At 33.3% G+C, this 19,094-nt stretch overlaps 1 pseudogene; it reads right to left on the bottom strand.

Annotated features, from left to right (window-relative positions):
* Nucleotides 1-364: 364 nt before the first annotated feature.
* LOC149563125 (UDP-glucosyltransferase 29-like) lies at nt 365-17,778 on the bottom strand (annotated as a pseudogene).
* Nucleotides 17,779-19,094: the final 1,316 nt, after the last annotated feature.

Below are 19,094 nucleotides of genomic sequence, written 5' to 3' on the forward strand. Positions count from 1 at the left end.
TTTCATTTTTTTGGGGTCTGCTTCTTCATCGTCCTACCCTTTACCGTATTCTCCCTCTCCTTCTAATCTTCCACCTTTTCTTCTCATCTTCTCCTCCTTGTTTACAACAGAGCTTTTATAGATCCTATAAGTATGCTTCTAGGTAAGTTGTTTCAGCTCGTTTGTCAGGTTTTATGTTCGTAGTTTTGATGATTGCTTAGATGTATGGAAGTTAGCTGTTTATATGTGCATTGTTTGTGAATTATTTGGTTCAATGATCAAATAGTTGATATTATCTACATGAAATATGGTGAAAGTAAATGTTATTTTTAGTGATCAAAATTAACTCTTGATTACTGAATTGGATGATCAATGTAACGATGATTCACAATACAGACATTACTAAGTCAGCGCCCACTGAAAGACCTTTAACTTCATTTTTGGTCGATCCTATTTTTAGTTTGTAACTGTTGTTATCTTTTTTCCTGAGGTTTGGTTTTGTTAACAGAATGTTTCGTGGTGGAGATGCTCTGCGGATGGCATTGCGTGACCGTAATGCTTCCCTCTTTTCACTGAGAAAAACTGATTTTCGATTCCTTTGCGTCACAAGCGTCCATCCGTTCTGAGTTTTTTAAATCTATAATTATACCCTTGATTGTGTAAGTTAAAATTAAAATGATTAATATTTAGCATAAATTATTTTTTATTTTTATTCTATTCGTTTTTAAAATTATTGTCTAGTCAAATCAATTAATAGACATCAAAATTAAAATATTAGTGTAGAATTCTCATTTTTTTAAGAATTTCAATTGGTCAAAGGGTCTGCTTGGATTAGTTGGTTTTCCATAGGTATGCAGTATATTTTATTGAAAATATGCAGCGCATTAGTCTCAAATTATAGGCCCGTGAATAAACAAGAGCTCTATGGGAGCAAGAGTTCCTTCCTATTGGGATGAGGAGGATGTAATATATTATTAGATGGGATGTGACAATAAATGTGGTTTTTAAACAATAAAAATGAAACATTAATTAAATGGGTCAACCACAAGAACTAGCTATAAATATCACTTTTATTTTTTTGTAATAAATTAAAACATGAACTATATTTTTAGTATAATTTGGTTAGATTGTTTTACATAAACTAAATTATATGTTGGTTATCTAAATTAGCATTAAAAATGACAAAGGTAAAAAAAAATTACCAATTTTATATTTACACTAGAACAATTATTTACATTTTTTAAAATAATAATATATGTGGGCTAATTGAATGCCTCAATTATAAGAACCAATTATAAATCTAACATTTACTTTTATTTTCCCTAATTAATTAAATATGAACTTTCAATATAATTTTGTTAATTTGTTTTAACACTTTTTCTTTAATCAAATATAATTTTTTAATCTTCAAAAAGTAAATTATCCTTAATTAACATATGATGTGATTGACATATAATGTGATAACTTAGAAAGATGAGGTATGTAAACAACTAAAATTTTAAAATTTTAGAATTATTAAAATGGACTAATGGGAATATTAATCCCATGACTAGCTAAGGAAGGAACTAATGAATTTGCATACACATTATTTTTCACCTTTTCATTTATCCTTCTCTCAGTTATCATAATTTTCATAAACTTACTTTGCAAATTTATTACACCTTAAAAAGTTACCCCTAACATTCTTATATATCTACTAAATTGACAATTGATACATTAATTTTCTAATTTTATTTTTTGATAACTAGTGTGAATATATATTTTTTCAACAACACATGTTCACTTAATGACTTTTATTATTATTATTAATTCATCACTTTAATAAACTCTTATTAAAAAAATCAAAAAACAAAATCTTGAAACTTAACTTATTGAATGTACTTTATATTTTTTATTTTAAGAGGGGTAAACGCTTTGACCTGGAGCTATGAACCAGTGAGGTCACAAACGGAGGACCTCATCCCCATGAGATTTGAACCTTGATGGCAAGGATAACAACACAACAACTTAACCATCACAACATGCCACTATTGGCAATGTACTTTATATTGTTAATTACTTCCTTTTTAATTTTTTTAATATTTTAAAATTCTATAAAAAAAAATTTATTTTAAAATTTTATTGATTACTCTTTATTTTAAAATTTGATATAATTTCTAACATTGAAATGTTTACTTTATATTTTAAATGTTATTAATTATTCTTTCTTTTAAAAATTATTACAATTTCTAACTTTTAAATATTTATTTTAAATTTCTATAAAAAAATTAACCTCTCCAATGATAGGCTCATAATTTACTAATGTGGTATAGCCTCTTTCCTATTTTTAAACTTCAATGATTACTTTTCATTTTAAAACTTATTAAAATTTCTAAGTTTTAAAACTTGTCACAATTTAAATGGACATTTTATTGTTTTGTGTGATTTTTAAATTCTTCTATAACCAAACTTTTGTAGAGTTATGTCTAGCTCCCATCATGACAATAAAACAACATGCAACATGGGAAATAAAATTAAGATTCTCACCTATTTATCAATCCACTCCATGAAAAAAATTAACAAAGGTCATTCATCAATGAAACAAACAAAATTATGAAGGAAAATATTACTTAGTTGTTTGGAAGACTAAATAAGGTTGCTCCATAAGCAAGCATACACATGATTTAAACTTTACAAAAATTCAGAAGCTATGAGATTTACAGGATTGAATGCAAATGTACACACACAAAATAGTACCAAGATCCACAAGTGCCAGTCCATGCTTCTTCAACACAATGAAAATGGCAAGCAGAAGATATTTATGAAAGGATGTACAACATAGATAAAAAATAATGCCTACCCTTAAAGCTTATTTCTAAAACCCTCCCTCAACCCAAACCAGCCATGAAGCCAATTGCATTAGAGGATAAAGCATAGTTCATGTCAGACCAAATAGCTAACCACTAGATTTCACCAGGGTTTTTTCAAGTTTTGGTAGTAACTTGAATTTTGATTGAAAAAATATGTGTATAATGTCCAAAAACAGAGGAATTGAAACAACTATCAGCAAAGTTTTTTACCTATTTCTGGGGCACAACTTTAATTTCAATCGACTACTACCCTTTTAACTCCTCTTCATGATTTCTTCCTTTCTCCCTTGTGTTACTACTTTCATTCTGAATATAGAGTTTAGTATATCTCAGAGATGAGATTTTAGAGGCATCACAGACTGGAGTCCCACCTAACAACAATTATCACAATAGAGGTCAATAAATAGGTGGAGCTTGTTGTAGCTGAAATACAAAGAATGGTGTTTCTAGAAATTGGTAGAGCTTCTAGAAATATGCATAGAGATTTTTTTTTTGGTATTTTTAAATTGAAAAAAGAATAATACACCTGGGAAAATTAAGGCTAGCCAATTAGAAATAAAAAATTAAAAGTTAAAAATTAATTTAAAAATAAATTATTTTCTAAACTTTAGTTGTTGAATAAATTTTGGTATGAAAATTAATTGTTGTAGAAAACTGAAAATATTAATTCCCTACCTATATATAGGCAGGGACTAACAATATAAGGAGTTTGAAGATTTGCATCACGGAAGAAATTTCTTTCAAGGAGAGCTAGTTATGGTACCACCTATACAATAATATACACTAACAAGGTGCCTACAAAAGTCAAATCCCAAGAAAAGTAATATATGTCAATGCCCATCAAATTCAATTGTCTTAAGATTTGTACATTAGTCACATCTTTAATGTTGCTAACATATAATCATATTTAGTTAGAAATTGTGATAGGAAGATAGACAATGAGTAGATAGAGAAAAATAATGACTACTTGACCAAACTCCTCCCAAGGAAGAAAATAGAGCAGATTGAATGAATTTTGGATACCAAATTGGTGAAGTTGCTTGATCTAGCTCTTAGAAACTATGTTTTATTAAGTGGAAAGGAAACTCTTAGGTTTCATAATCAAAATTACTTAAGTGCAACCAGGCTATTTCAACTCTTGAATCCAAGTGTTCAATTAGGAAATGATTTGTTCTAGTTAGTTAGAGTCTAAGTAAAGATATGATGCCAACTGATCAAGTTGATATATAATCGGTTTCTTTTAGGTTTTTGTTGAGACATGTTCTATTCAATTCTAGTGTTAGTTGTGGTATTTCTTTTTTTTTAATAGATAATGGTATTTATTTATTATAATTATTTTTTGTTGAAATTAATTATTATGTATTAAGTTCAAGTAGGCTCAAACCAAAGACATCCCAAATGAAAGGCTCACAATCTATTGTTGTGTTATAAGCTTGTACATGTGTTGCTTGTGGTAGTTACATAGGAGTTAGATTAGGAATAATTGTTTTAGGTAACTCAGGGGTTGTAATCACCATAAGGGGAAGTTTTTAGGGGAAAACTCAAGTAAAGTGTATTGGTTGTTATGGTAGGAGTCAGTTTTTATTTTTGGGTAATCATGTAAGATCTCCAACTAGAGAATAATGAAAGGATTGGTCAAGTTTCTTGGAGCATCGTGTTATGTTTATTTTTATTTCCTTGATCTTTTGTTTTTGATGAAGGGCCACACCACTCTAACAACTCACAACCAAGAATGCAACAATATAGAGATAGAGATGACAAAAATGCTTCACAAAACATCCATTAATACTTGAAAATTCACTACAAGAGCTTACACTTGAAAAGCTTCTATTTTCTGAACTTGATTACAAATGATAATAAGCCTTCCCTAAATAGGCACTTCTAACCCAAGACATTACAAACACAACCAATGTGGGATAAAAGGTAAATACAACTACCTTTAAATAAATATTAAATTCTCACCCAAATACAACTAAGCACCCAACAAATATTAAATACATGATTTATCCAAAACCTTCTAGAATTTCCACCTACACACCTCGATTAATGGAATGACAACTATTTTTATTATTTTCTATTTACGCCACCCATGCACCTTGAAAATAGAAATTCCTCTTTTCTCCTTTTCCCTTATTTTATTATTTTTCCTTCTATTTTCGTCACTTTCTCTCTCCTCCAGATTTTTTTTTTTTTTTTTTTCTTTTTAAATTTTACATTCAACATGTCTCCCCTTTATTTTGGATGCAAGATGCTCCTGCATCAGACTCCCCAGGTCCGAAAAGATGTTCTAATAGCTGGAAGAACATCTTTCGGGATTTAGTACATAAATCCCAAACTGGTTCTTCACATATATGTCCTCCAAATCTTCAACTTGCACACTCTTTCCCTTATTTTTCTTCTTCTCCTTTACATCCACCATAGGTGTTCTATAGGTTTGCTTCCCATGCTGATTTTCAATCTTCTCAAAATTTGCCAACTCAACTCGACTGCCAACACTCAAGTTTCTCCTACCGAGTGCTTCATTCTGCAAAGGAATCAAGGAAAACTTCCTACCACCTTTCTCAATAGTAAACACATTCCTAACACAATCATGCATAGCCCTGCAATCATACTGCCAAGGTCTACCAAGTAACACATGACAACTGTTCATATCCACAATATCACACAATACTTGATCCTTATACTGCCCAATCTGAAAATCAACAAGACATTGCTCTCTCACTTCCAAAGCATGCTCACCTTGCAACCAGCCAATTCTATAAGGACAAGGATGTCTCAATCTCTTCAAACCAAGTTTTTGAACCATCTCCTCAGCAACAAGGTTATCAGTACTACCACTATCTATAATCACCTTGCAAACTTTCCCACCAGACTTATAACAAGTTTTGAACAAACTAGTCCTCTGACAAGAATCCAATGTCTTCTTACCCATTAGTACTCGCCGAGCCAACAAACTTTCTCCTTCCTCAGGCTGATTTTCCTGGACTTCAACATCATTCACAATAGTAGCTGTCCTACCAATAGAACATTCAAAAGATCTATGCCCTTCCTGACCACACTTGAAAAAATTACCTCTGAATACACCTCCACCTGTCCTTCTTCTTTGTTCAATAGGTTTTGGTTCACCTTCTACTTTTGGTTTAGCTTGTGCCGAACTATCTTGCTTCTCCTTCCCTCGGGAACTACCTTGATTCTTCCTCTTTAGCTTCTCCTCTGCTCTCAAAGCATACTGATAAGCATCCTCAACTATGGAAATATTCAGCATACCAACCTCATCTTGAATATTGAATCTCAAACCATTAATATACCGTGCTACCTTCTCCTTTGACAATTCTCTATGCCCAGACCGAATAGTCAACTTGTAGAACTCCTCAGTGTAATCCTTCACAGTCATATCCTTCTGTTTCAGATTCTGCAACCTCTTAAACAATTCAAGTTCATAATCAGCCGGAATGAACTTTGCCTTTAACTTGGTCATCATCAATTTCCATCTAGTGATCTTCATTTCACCTTCCTCTTCTCTGTCTCTTTGCAGTTCCTTCCACCAAAGAGCAGCATGTCCCTTCAACTTAGTTTGTGCCAACCTTACTCTCAATGGATCTTCAATACCCTCAAGCTCAAAGTAGTCCTCTAATTCACCAATCCAATCAATTAGGTCTTCAGGATTCAAAGTACTTGAAAAATTAGAAACCTCCATCTTATGCTTCAACTTCAACTGAGATCCAGGTCGAGCAAACTGACTAGCCCTAATTCCAATAGGTCTCTCCTCATGATCACTTCTATCCTCACTAGTAGCTTCAAAGTCTTCAGCAACTTCGTCATATCTGTCTTCAGTACCCACATGCCTAGGTACACCACCCAAAGCACTCACAATTTCAGCAATCATGTCACTCTTTATCAATGCAATTTCTGATTTGACCTCTACTCTTATCTTCTCTAAAATTCTTTCTTCCATCGCTTCACTAAGGTCATCATTTTCCTTGGGGTCCAATCTTCTTGGAGGCATCTTCCAAAAATTTAGCAAACCCTAAACAAATCCACCAATCTAAAAGATCAATCAACCACAAGATCAACCTTCTTTGCAAATCCTGGTGTAAACTGCCTCACGTTCGGCGATCTGTCCACACACTCAGGAACTCCTGCTCTGATACCACTTGATGAAGGTCTGCTCTGATACCACTTGATGAAGGGCCACACCACTCTAACAACTCACAACCAAGAATGCAACAATATAGAGATAGAGATGACAAAAATGCTTCACAAAACATACATTAATACTTGAAAATTCACTACAAGAGCTTACACTTGAAAAGCTTCTATTTTCTGAACTTGATTACAAATGATAATAAGCCTTCCTTAAATAGGCACTTCTAACCCAAGACATTACAAACACAACCAATGTGGGATAAAAGGTAAATACAACTACCTTTAAATAAATATTAAATTCTCACCCAAATACAACTAAGCAGCCAACAAATATTAAATACATGATTTATCCAAAACCTTCTAGAATTTCCACCTACACACCTCGATTAATGGAATGACAACTATTTTTATTATTTTCTATTTACGCCACCCATGCACCTTGAAAATAGAAATTTCTCTTTTCTCCTTTTCTCTTATTTTATTATTTTTCCTTCTATTTTCGTCACTTTCTCTCTCCTCCAGATTTTTTATTTTTTTTTATTTTTAAATTTTACATTCAACATGTCTCCCCTTTATTTTGGATGCAAGATGCTCCTGCATCAGTTTTTTGAGTTTTAGTATTGTTCCAAAATGTAATGCAAAAGTTGCAAGTTTGAGTTTACATGCATATGTTGGAAATCAGATTGAAAAGATCATTGTTGAAGATCAAAAAGAGAGACTATTGTTAAAAGAATGTTTTCAATCATTGTTTTGTCATTGATGTCAAACCTGCTATTTGTGGGAATGAAAATTGCTTATAAGATCCAAGCACTATCACTTAGTTGATTGAAGAAGAGGATTTGATCAACAAGATGTAACAAAAGCACCTAATGGAAAGGTTGAGTTATGATTTTGTAATGAAGTCCAAGGATCAGTTAAGACAATGGTTAAATGATGTATTGGTAACATACTTGAAGACACAGAGGATGGTCACACTTGGAAACATTAGAAGTATAAGTTAGAACAAGGATTAAACTAAGTTCATCAGTGGGTGTTGAGCAAGCTAGTTTAAGCCAAGCAAATTTTTAGTTGGAGCCGAACATCAAGAAAATCTAGTGTGTGTTGAGGGAAGTTCAAGTGCCAAGTAAACTTTAGGTGCCAAGTGAAGTTCAGGTGCTGAGTGAAGTTCAGGTGTTGAGCATCAAAAAATCTTAATAGGTTCCGAGTGAACTTTAGGTGCTGAGCACCAGTAAAACGTAGTTGGTGCCGAGTAACACAGTATGTGTCAAGCACCATAATTTCAATAATGTCGAGCTGCTGCATTATTGGAAATGACAAAGATTCGCTGAATCTCATCCGACAAAGTTATTACCTTGAATTTTGTGAACTAGTTGGAGGATAAGGATGATGAGCTAGAGTCACAGAATTTTATGTAAACCATTTTTGAGCGAATTGTAGAGGATTCTTCATGATGTTTCTAGAAGAAACAAAATATGGGTTAGATTCAATGAATCCTACCTAATCCATACAAATTGAAATTAAAGGAGAAAAGAATCGAGTGAGAAAATAAATTCTAGACTTCTATTTAAGGAGTCATAGACCAAGAAGCAAGAGCTGTTGGTGTGCCAAATTGTGAAGTGGTTGAAAGGGTGTCAAGGAGAAGACATCTAGGAGAAGAAAGAATAGAGTACAAAGACTCTGCTTTGACAAGTGGTCAAAGAGAGATGATTGCACTGGTACATTGAGCATGGAGACTCAAGGAGACAAAGCTCGAAAGGAGGGCAAGCTATCAAGAGTTGCAAAGACTAAAAGCCAGGCAATGTTATGAGTTGAATAGTGATCTGAAATCTACAAGTTGAGTTGTATTATGCAATCAGATCAAAACCCCTTATTGTTACTCTCTAGCAATTGTATTAGTTAGGGGAGAAGAAAATCCTATGGACTTAGATTGGTCTAACAGCCATTTGTAAATCTTTTAACAGGGTGACATTCCAAGTGAATGTTCTAAAGTCCTCTAACCAGGCCCACTTCTAACAAGGTGGTTAAATCCTTTAACTAGGTCACATTTAACAGTGTGTTGTAGCCTTTAATAGGTCAAGCCTTTCATAGGGCATCACTTTAGAAGAGTGAGAATTGAGTAGCATGTTACTAGTGGTTTTTCTCCAAATGAGTTTCCATGTAAATCACTGTGTTATGTGTTGATCTTTTTATGTGTTATGCTCGCATGTTGATTTAAAGTAATTTGTTAAATAGGCTTGGATGAATGAATAGTGTGATGGGCACAATTTACTTGCTGAAAAGTTTGAATAGGACATTTTGACCTTGAATAACTAATTCACCCCCCCACACACCCCCCCCCCCTTCAGTTATTCTAAAGCATTTCTAACACTAGTAGATGAAGTAGCCAATACATACCTTAGTTTAAAAAATTGTATTGGCTTATATTATCCTTAGTGGGCCCCACAAACTTAAAGAGATTCTTTCTCTTCAAAGGGAACATCATATTGAACAGGGTGACAATAACTCAACAATGGATATACAATAATGCAAAATAAGAATAAACTTAATGTTCGGTTTATAGAAAGTTTAAAATTTTCCATGCCTTTCAATTTAGTAAACCATATGTACCTCACCATGATGACATTCTATATTGATTGGAAATGTGATCCAAAGTTATAAAAAAACTTTTTGGGCACATGAGAAGTAATTTTAATAATGGGAATAAATTATTTTGAATTGCATAAGAATTTCAATGTCATAATTGAAGTTAGTTGCTTTGAGATTTTTGGTGATGACAATAACAAGCTAAATTAATTTCAAAAGGATTGACATTCTTATTATTGTCACTTCACATGCAATGAGTTAGATTTATCTAGCCAATTTTTGGAGCTTCCCTTCCTTAAATATATTTCTTAACTCCTTCCTTTTTAGTTCCAAAATATCAAAGTGGCTATATTTAGTTCTTTATCTATAATTCTACAAATTTTGTTGGTGAGAAAAAAGAGAAGGAATCTAGGGGTTGTATTAAAGTTTTTTGAGCCAAAAAATTGCAAAGAGCTAAGAAATATGAGGAATTATGCGAGAAATTTGATAGTGGGGATGATTCCTTCCTTCTTAATTGTGAAGCGTCACAACAAGTTTATTTCTATTAAATCCTATAAAACTCTTGGCATAGGAAAACTATCATTATTAGAAATGTTAAGTTCATTATTGCTCTACAACTCATTGTGGAGGCAACTATATTAAAATGTGAAGGAAAAAGGGTTGGCAAGAAAAGTTCAAGTGAATACAAAGTTTATTAAAAATTAAATTCCTTGAAGGGTAAAGGATCAATAGTGATTAGATAGAATATTGACAATTTTTCAATCTTGCTACTCCTCTATGCCATGGTAAGTGTTCATGTTATGAATATAGCTTACTCTAGAAGAGAATTATACTACTATCCACATGTATCCCTTCCATATCCTAACTATACTTCTCATGGTGAGAAGATAAATATTCATTTTTATGTATTTTTGTCTATAGCAATGAATATTAGTAAAGGGGCTTGTCCCTCCTTCTCACTAGGACTTAATCATTTCCGTCTATCACTATGAATTTGATTGATTTTCACAAAGAATATACCTAATGACTTACCTTGGAAACCCTTGTGAATATGTTGAGCTGCCTCAAGGCTTAATTCATATTGATATTATTAAAACCAACCCTTTCCTTTTAAAAAGAGACCCTCATTGCTAGAAAAAATGATACATTTATTGAAAAAATCCTCCATAAAATGAGGTCATGGAGATGAATCTTCTGAAAACCAGCCTTAAGAAAAGGACATTTCCTTTCCATAAACTAACCCCTTCAAGATCTAAGAAAATTGAAAATAAAAGGACAAGAAAAAAATGTTGTTATGGACAGTAAGGAGGTTGAAAGAAAAGGAAGGAAACAAGTAGGAGACACATCTAGGAGAAATATGGTTTGAATGAATAATTGAAAAAAAAAAAAAGGAAAAAAAATTCTAATGTGGAGGGAGGGAGGGAGAGAGAGAGAGAGAGAGAGAGAGTCATGTTTATGTGTGAGTAAATGTGTGTTTGTGTGTGTGTGTGCATTCATGTTGGTGTGCCTATACGTGCGTGTGTGTCAACATGTTTATGTATGTGTAAATGTGTGTTTGTGTGTGTGTGTGTGCATTCATGTCAGCATGCCTATAAGTGCATGTGTGTGAACGTGTGTTTGCATGTGAGTAGACATGTATGTGCATGTGTGCATGTGTGCACATATGCATGTTCATGATCGGGTGTATATGTGCATGTGTGGACGTGTTGTATGTACAAGAACATGTACACATGTGTTTGCACTTGTACATACATGCATGCATGTGTGTGTGTAGGAATGCATGTATGTGTGGTGTACATGTGTGTATTTTTTCATGTGTGTGTGTGGGTAGGTGGGTGTACATGTGTGTGTGTGCATGCATGCACATGTGTATCTTACACAATGAGATATAGAACAATGAAAAATGTCTCAATAGTATAAACAAGGTGGTACATAAAGTATTAAGAGAAAAATTGAAGACTATCTATGTTAGCTAAACCAATAAGATGATGCAACATGATGCTAGTTTAAACACATGCTTTGTAATCATAGTTTTATTACACATGTGAGCAAAAATATAAATAACAAAAATACTTATTATGGGATTTATTATTTTTTATAAGTCATGTCATTTGATTAGTTAAACAAGGAAATATTAAAATACTAGAATGAAATCTTTACAATGTAGTTAATACTTAAAACCCTTGAGTCTAAAATATATAAAGATGTGATATCTAATTGCAAATGTGTTTCTACAATCCATAATATTAAGTTTTTGCTTATGGATTCAGATTGTATATATCATTTTCAAACAATATTTTAGGTCACACTCCGTGAACCATCATCAAGGCAAGAGAATGGTAAGGGGGTGGAAAATTATGAGATCTAATTAAGATCTCATAATTACAAATGCTTCAAACAATGAGATGTACAAATAAATAAGAGTATGAAATTTTATAGGTGAAAATGACATAACATAATAATATTTGTAAATTCTTAAGTCAGATATAGACAAAAGCATAATGGAAATGGAATCTAGATCCTCTCAAGTTTTCAAAATGGGATAATGTAATAGAAAATATTAAATATGAAAACATCAAATAAAATAAAAGAACAAATCCAAAAGTCAAAACCATATGTCTTATAGGAATGATGGATTAACACAAGAATGAATGTGTAAATAAACTACTTACATAAATTTTTACGGTGAAAAAGAATAATCAACATATATGAACATGAGTTAGACTAGAAAATAGGAGATATAGAATTAATTAAATATAATCAATTGGATTTCAAGATGGAAATAATATGTTAACAATATTAGAATCAATTTAAAGAATTGGTGGAATATTAAGTGTTGAGTTCTCAATCAACCCTAAGCATTCCTATTTCAATGACTCTAGAATAATGACCATAGTCAACAAACAAGTACAAAATAGGCCTAGGATGATGTATTAAAATGTAATTTTTCTACAACGCTCTCAATACTCCATGACATTGCTCTTCAAAGATTCTTGTAATGTTATTGATGATTTAAATGTCATTCTGAATGTATATATTTAAATGCAAGACACAGAACAACACACATACATGTTAGGTTGGACCACAAAGTCTAAATAATAATAAATACTTATATTTAACTTCAATTATATGTTTAAAAGTTAACAATTGAAATTGATAATTACAAAAATAACTTAAGTTATACTTGTGAAACTAGTTCAAATTGAAAACCATTAATCCAATTTATAGAAAAATATACTACTTATAGACTTATTAACATGTTAAATACATGCACCAAAACAAAGCATAACAAAAAAAATTAGATATATGATTCCATCCTTATAATACGGATAATAATAAAAACAAACACAAACATACGCATTGTATATTTATCCTAATAATTAAATTGACACAAAATCCCAAGATTACACCTTCAAATGTCCTCATCACCCTTCCCTGGTTTATTTGCTTGACACCAATACCCATCAAACTATAAAATTTGCAATCCCTACATAGCTCCAAAAGGCCGTAAATTGGTTTTACCTCATCTAAATATTCGATGAATTGCTGTATGCATCTGTTCTGAGCTCCACCATCATTACCTATTCTACTCCTGAACAAATCTGCCATTTCCCGAGCCTTTGACCGTAATTGCCCACCGATTCCTCCTTCCACCATTACATTCCTTACAGCTTTACAGATCTCTTCCCTGCTAAGCTCTCCGTTATCCTTTCCCTTCCCAACTTCAACTCCAACCTTGAATTCCTCAACAATTAGCCGAGCATTAATGGCCTGATCCAATTGCATAGGCAGAGCAATCAGAGGCAATCCATTGCTCAATCCTTCCATAATCGAACTCCACCCACAATGGGTCACAAAGCTTCCAGTAGAACGATGAGCCAGAATTTCTCTTTGCGGCGCCCAGCCCGCCATTACAATTCCCCTGTTCCCAATCCGAGCCCCAAATCCATCTGCAAACAAGGCCAACAAACGATTCTTCTGATTTTCGTGAAAATCCCTTTCTGAATTGCAAGGAAACCGAAGAACACAAATGAATGGCTGCCCGCTGGCCTCTAAACCCAAAGTTATCTCCTCTATCTCCTCTCTGGAGAGAAAATATTCACTGCCAAATGATACATAAACAACAGATGAAGCCCTTTGCAAATCCAACCATCTCAAGCAAAGAGAAGAATCACCCAGATCTGGAGATTTTTTCCCAAAGAATGGGCGCTGAAGTTTATTAACCAACAGAGGACCAACTGGTACAACTCTTTTCCCCGTTGTTTTCTGCAAAAACTCTTTATATTTCCCCTCTAACTTCTCACAGGATTTAACGGCTATGGCAGAACATCCCTTGTAGAAATTCATGATGCGATCCCTCATTGTTAGGTCTCCAATCTTGTAATTATAGAGACCCAATGTCACGTCTCACCCTAGAACTCTTTCTTTCTTGCTTAAGTGGCTATGTTGACTTGGTCAAAATTTAGACTTAATTAAAAGATGAATGAAAGTTAATGTTTTAGATTTCTAAATTTAAATGATTTATTATGATGGATACGTATGAGATGTTACATTTAACGATGATGTTAATGATGTAATCATGATGACATGTTATAGTCCTAATTCAGTTATTGTTATTTTTAATGATGATGTAATTAAGATGTTAATGATCGATACTGACTCCTTGTTATGGTTGCGAGTGTCTGAGTGGATGCAGGGATCATTACGACGGAAGCGTAGTCGAGGTAGAAAATGCTAGCCTCTTGGAAGGGGATGTGTCGGATGACCATGCGACCACACACACATCACTTAAATATGATTATTTATTTTACACTACATTATTGATGTTAACTTTGAAATATGACAAATGAAATTAGAAATAACATTTAATTCAATGTGCAAATAGAAAAGAAATATGATAACCTACTGAAGGATGAGTTTTGTTTAATGATTGTTTTGTTTTTCTTGAAAAACTCCAAAATTTGGATAATGCATACAAGACCTTATAGAGTGTGCTTTATTGATTTTATTTGTTCCATAATGACTCTAACGCTATATGAATATTGAAATAAAAACATTGGTGAAAACAAAATAGGATATATTATCCTTGTGGGCACGGACGTTAGGGCAGTTACATGCCTTTTTGGAAAGAGTGGTTTTAAATAGGGTTGGGGAAAAATGAAGAGGGAGCGCACTTGAGGAAGAGGAGGCAGTTACAACAGGGTACGCATTCAAGTCGAGGTAGAAGAGGTAGACAGGACTACGGGCCTAAACTTCCAGGTTCTTGTTAGATTCACATTTTCCCATGCTTACGGTTTGCAAAGAATGGAGAATATTTTCTTAAATGGATAGTGTTTAAATGTCTTGTGGAACCCTAGTTGCTCAAATACGCGATAAGAGACATGCTCAGTTTTCAGCAGTGCTGAAGCCGTTGAACATTGTTGAGTAAAGATTCGAGGGTTGACTATAATTAAAAGAAAACTGTAGTGTTTCCCTTAAACCGTTATTACTGAAACTGTTGGTCCTAAATTGTTTGTTTTACCTTAAAACGTCTGCCACTACATTATGCTAGAACTACTAAACGGTTTGCTGTTACATTGTGCTATTTATTTTGTTACATTGTGCTGTTACATGGTGTTGTTACATTGCGCTATTATTTATTTTCTTTAATTTTGTTACTTGTTCGTTATGTTGGAACTAGAATTTTAAATGTAAGCTGTGACCTTTTCAAAACAAAAATGTTACTTTGGCTGAATATTAATACTGTATACATGCTGGAACTGTAGTTATAGGACCCATTAGTACCGTTATCCTGTACACGTTAAGTTAATACCGATATGGTTAAAAGAAGAAAAAAAGAACAAACTTCAGGGTTGTATCTTAAAACATGTTATAATACCTTCTTGAACTTATGGTATATCTTGTTGTTGATGTGGAGTTGTTGCCATTAGTAATATAGTGTAAAACATACTGTTGCTAACTGGTAAATGTTAATGCTTACAACATCATAGGAGATAATGAATGGCTGTAAAATTTGCTAACTTGCATGAGTTTATCTTTAGCTATGAAGAATTCCATCTAAACATATTCTAGTTTTGGGTCTGGAAGACCACATCAGTATTTTATGGCGGTTCTGTAAGCTACCTTAAAATTTGATGGCATTGGAATGACTTTGACTTAAGAAAGGGAAACTGGAGTAAACTGTTATCTCCTGTGGATCAGTGAGTAGAAAACTGAACTAGTATACCCTATTCCTCATAACCTCTATGACTTCGAGTTGTCATTACTCAAAGTGTTTTCCCTTTATATCCATCGCACCAACAATGATATGATTAGATTGGTAATCCATTAAATTTGTGCAAGAATGAGTATTCTGTTGTGTCATCTAGAGATCGTGGGAGCTTTCAAACTGAGTTCTGGGATGTTTGTTTGTCTGAATTATGTAAGTGCAGTTACACTGAATGCTTATATGCATATACAGGATTGCCTTTATTTTATAATGACGACATCTAAAGTAGGGATTAAATACTGTGAACATGTACTTATTCTGGCAGAACTGTACAAAGTCTGAAGTATTTTCATCTCAATTGATTCGTGATTGGTTAGTGATGAATTACAATTCTATTGTTAGAACTCTTTGTTAAAAGCGTATATTCCCTCATGTTTGGGTGTAATGTAGCGAATCATGGGATAGATAGGTGGATATCTTCATGTTTAGTTTCCCTATCTGCCAGTGCTATAGAATGGTTACATGATGCTTTTGTTTCTTCTACAAGTAATTCTGGGTTTTGGAAGTGCTTGGCCAAGCCATTTTATTTTATCTTTTCCCAAATATTGCATATGTGACTCATGGTTATGCCTATTTGGTGTTCATTTACTGCATATGTGTAGATATGTAGTTATTATTATTTCGCAGCTACATTATGTGTTTAGATTACTAGGCACATGGTTGCAATGTAGAAATGTTACACGGTCGCACCAGATACTTCCGATCCATCTTGTTCCAGGAAGCTAGGCTTCTCGTGCCAGGGTCGGGGAATTCTTCGTGTCAGGAAGAATCCCGGGGGAGTACTTCACTCCATGGTTGGCGAGGTTAAAGCGCCTGGGCCACACTTCCGTCTTGGGAAGCAGGTGGGAGACGTCCTACAGCTTTTGGAGATTGGAGCCACTGGAGAGCTCATTGGAAAGTCATCTCAGTTTGATTGCCTAGCTCGTCATTTGAGATGTACTATTTACAACATTGTAACTCATTTATGTTCAGCCATAAGCTGATGCTTATTAAATATAAAGGAAAAGTAATACTGTAAGTGGGAATCAGCAAGTTGTAGCAAGTTGTAAATTATATGTAACTGTTGAAATGCTGAATCAGTAAACCTGTAATGATGTATGACATAACATTTATGTATGTCAAAGAATTGTTGATTTTTAGATTAATGATGTATACTATTAATCTTGCATAACGAATGTTTGATTTTGTTCCCATGTTTATGTTATTCTTTTCTTTTCCGCAAATTATCCGGTTGATGATAATGATGTGGCACAGTTAGTCTAGAATTGGTTCTTTACACCCAATCTCGCTCTTGCTTCAGGCAGCCGCCATGAAATTGCAGATGATGGGTATTCTGGCGGCGGCCTGGCCAAATTCTCAGGTTGATTTCATGGGTTTCGCCTCGTGCTGGACTGTAATCGTAGGAATAATATGCGGCGCCATGAGTGATGAAAAAAATTGCAGGTATGCTGAGCTTAGCAGCTTCAGTAGCAGCCCATGAGTGCAATACATCATAGATAATGAAATCTGGGCAGAGCTTTCGGATTAGGGTTTGAAATGGGTTTTGTATTTTGTCTGTTGCCTTTATCAGGAGGCCCATCTGCTCTGTGGGGAGATCTGTGGCGTTCTCAATCCCAGGCAGTAGACCTTCCACCGTCGGTAATGGTAATTCTAGGAGGTTTATATTTCCTTTGCCTGGAAGACTGTTTTGGTCTGAGAATAATAGCTTGAGCTTTGCTATATTGTGTTGTGTTGAAACGAAAGAGATGTGGATTCCATTGTCTGCAAGCTCTCTGGCGAAGGCCAGGTAGGGGGAAATATGGCCGTGAGCTAGCCATGGAAACATTACAATGTGAGGCAGTTTGTCCATGGCAGAAGTGTTTGCAGGATGTTGAAGATAACTATGGAAATTGTATTAAGAAGGAAGAACTATAATGTTATTTGGTTCAATCAATTTGGAAAATTTTAACACACATCACGTCAGTCAATGTAGATCGAGTACCTTGCCACTCTATTCTCCATACAATCTTCATCCTTCAAGCATATACATGCGAAGTGATAGCTAATAGTCCACTCCTACCTAATCTGTGTTTGATTTTCATTTTGAAGTGTTGTTCGTGGTATACCATTTCTTGTAGGTCGCTGTTTATGGTGCAACTAAAATGTATGTATCATCATAATGTGTAAATAAAATGAACGTTAAAATAATAATACTATATCTGAATGTTGTTTCGTTGTGGTTCTATTATATATCTTAAAGTTGTAAGAAGTGTTAAAGAGTTTAGTTGAGCATATATATATATAGATGGTCAAGAGATATCTTTCTGAGATGTCTATTCAACTAAATCAGATTATGAAAATAGGCACTTTGAAAAGGATATATAGTCAAGAGATATCTTTTTCGAAAAGTTAGTAGCAATCGCGATACAAGAAAAAAGATATTATTATAATAAATTTATAATAGTAAAATATAATTATTAAATATATAATATTTTATGATGTATTATAAATTTTATTAGTTCATTTAAAAATAGATTTAATGCAACATATGTCCTTTGAAAATTTTATTTTATTGTGATCCTATATATGATAATTAATACAATCAAAATGTTAATTTTTTTTCAAGTATCTAGGCTTAAATTTAGGGTTGAAATTAGAGTTTTGATTTTCATTAGCATAAATATAAGTTATATCATTATGATTATTGAAAGAGATAAAGGTCATACTGGAGCTTATATATATATATATATATATATATATATATATATATATATATATATATATATATATATATATATATATATATATATATATATATATATATGTATAGAGGGAAGCTAAGAGTTATAAAGACTTTCATTTATAATATATAGTTTTTAAATCTATTATTAAACTAAAGCCTTGATAACTCTCTCCCTTTCTCCTATTTTTTTCTCTTGCCTCTCATTATCTCTCTCTTTCCCAAATATATACATACATATCTCTAACCATAATTATCCCCCCCATCCCTCCCTCCCTCTCTCTCTCTCTTTGAAATTCAACTATATGCATATGCTTTGAATTATTTATAAAGCTCTCTCTCTCTCTCTCTCTCTCTCTCTCTCTCTCTCTCAAATTGAACTATATGCATACATTTTGAATTTATTTATAAAGCTTCATTTATTGCACCTTTGTGTACTATCATATTTATCTTTGCACTCAAGAACTCACTCTAGACACAGTGCAACTTCAGGGAAACCACCATCTTGTAGTAAACCACTCCTACACACTTTGTCTTCCATGGACCCAGG

The sequence above is a fragment of the Cupressus sempervirens genome, chromosome 4 (assembly GCF_028749045.1).
Source record: "Cupressus sempervirens isolate cs-2001-9-10 chromosome 4, ASM2874904v1, whole genome shotgun sequence".
NCBI lineage: Eukaryota > Viridiplantae > Streptophyta > Pinopsida > Cupressales > Cupressaceae > Cupressus > Cupressus sempervirens.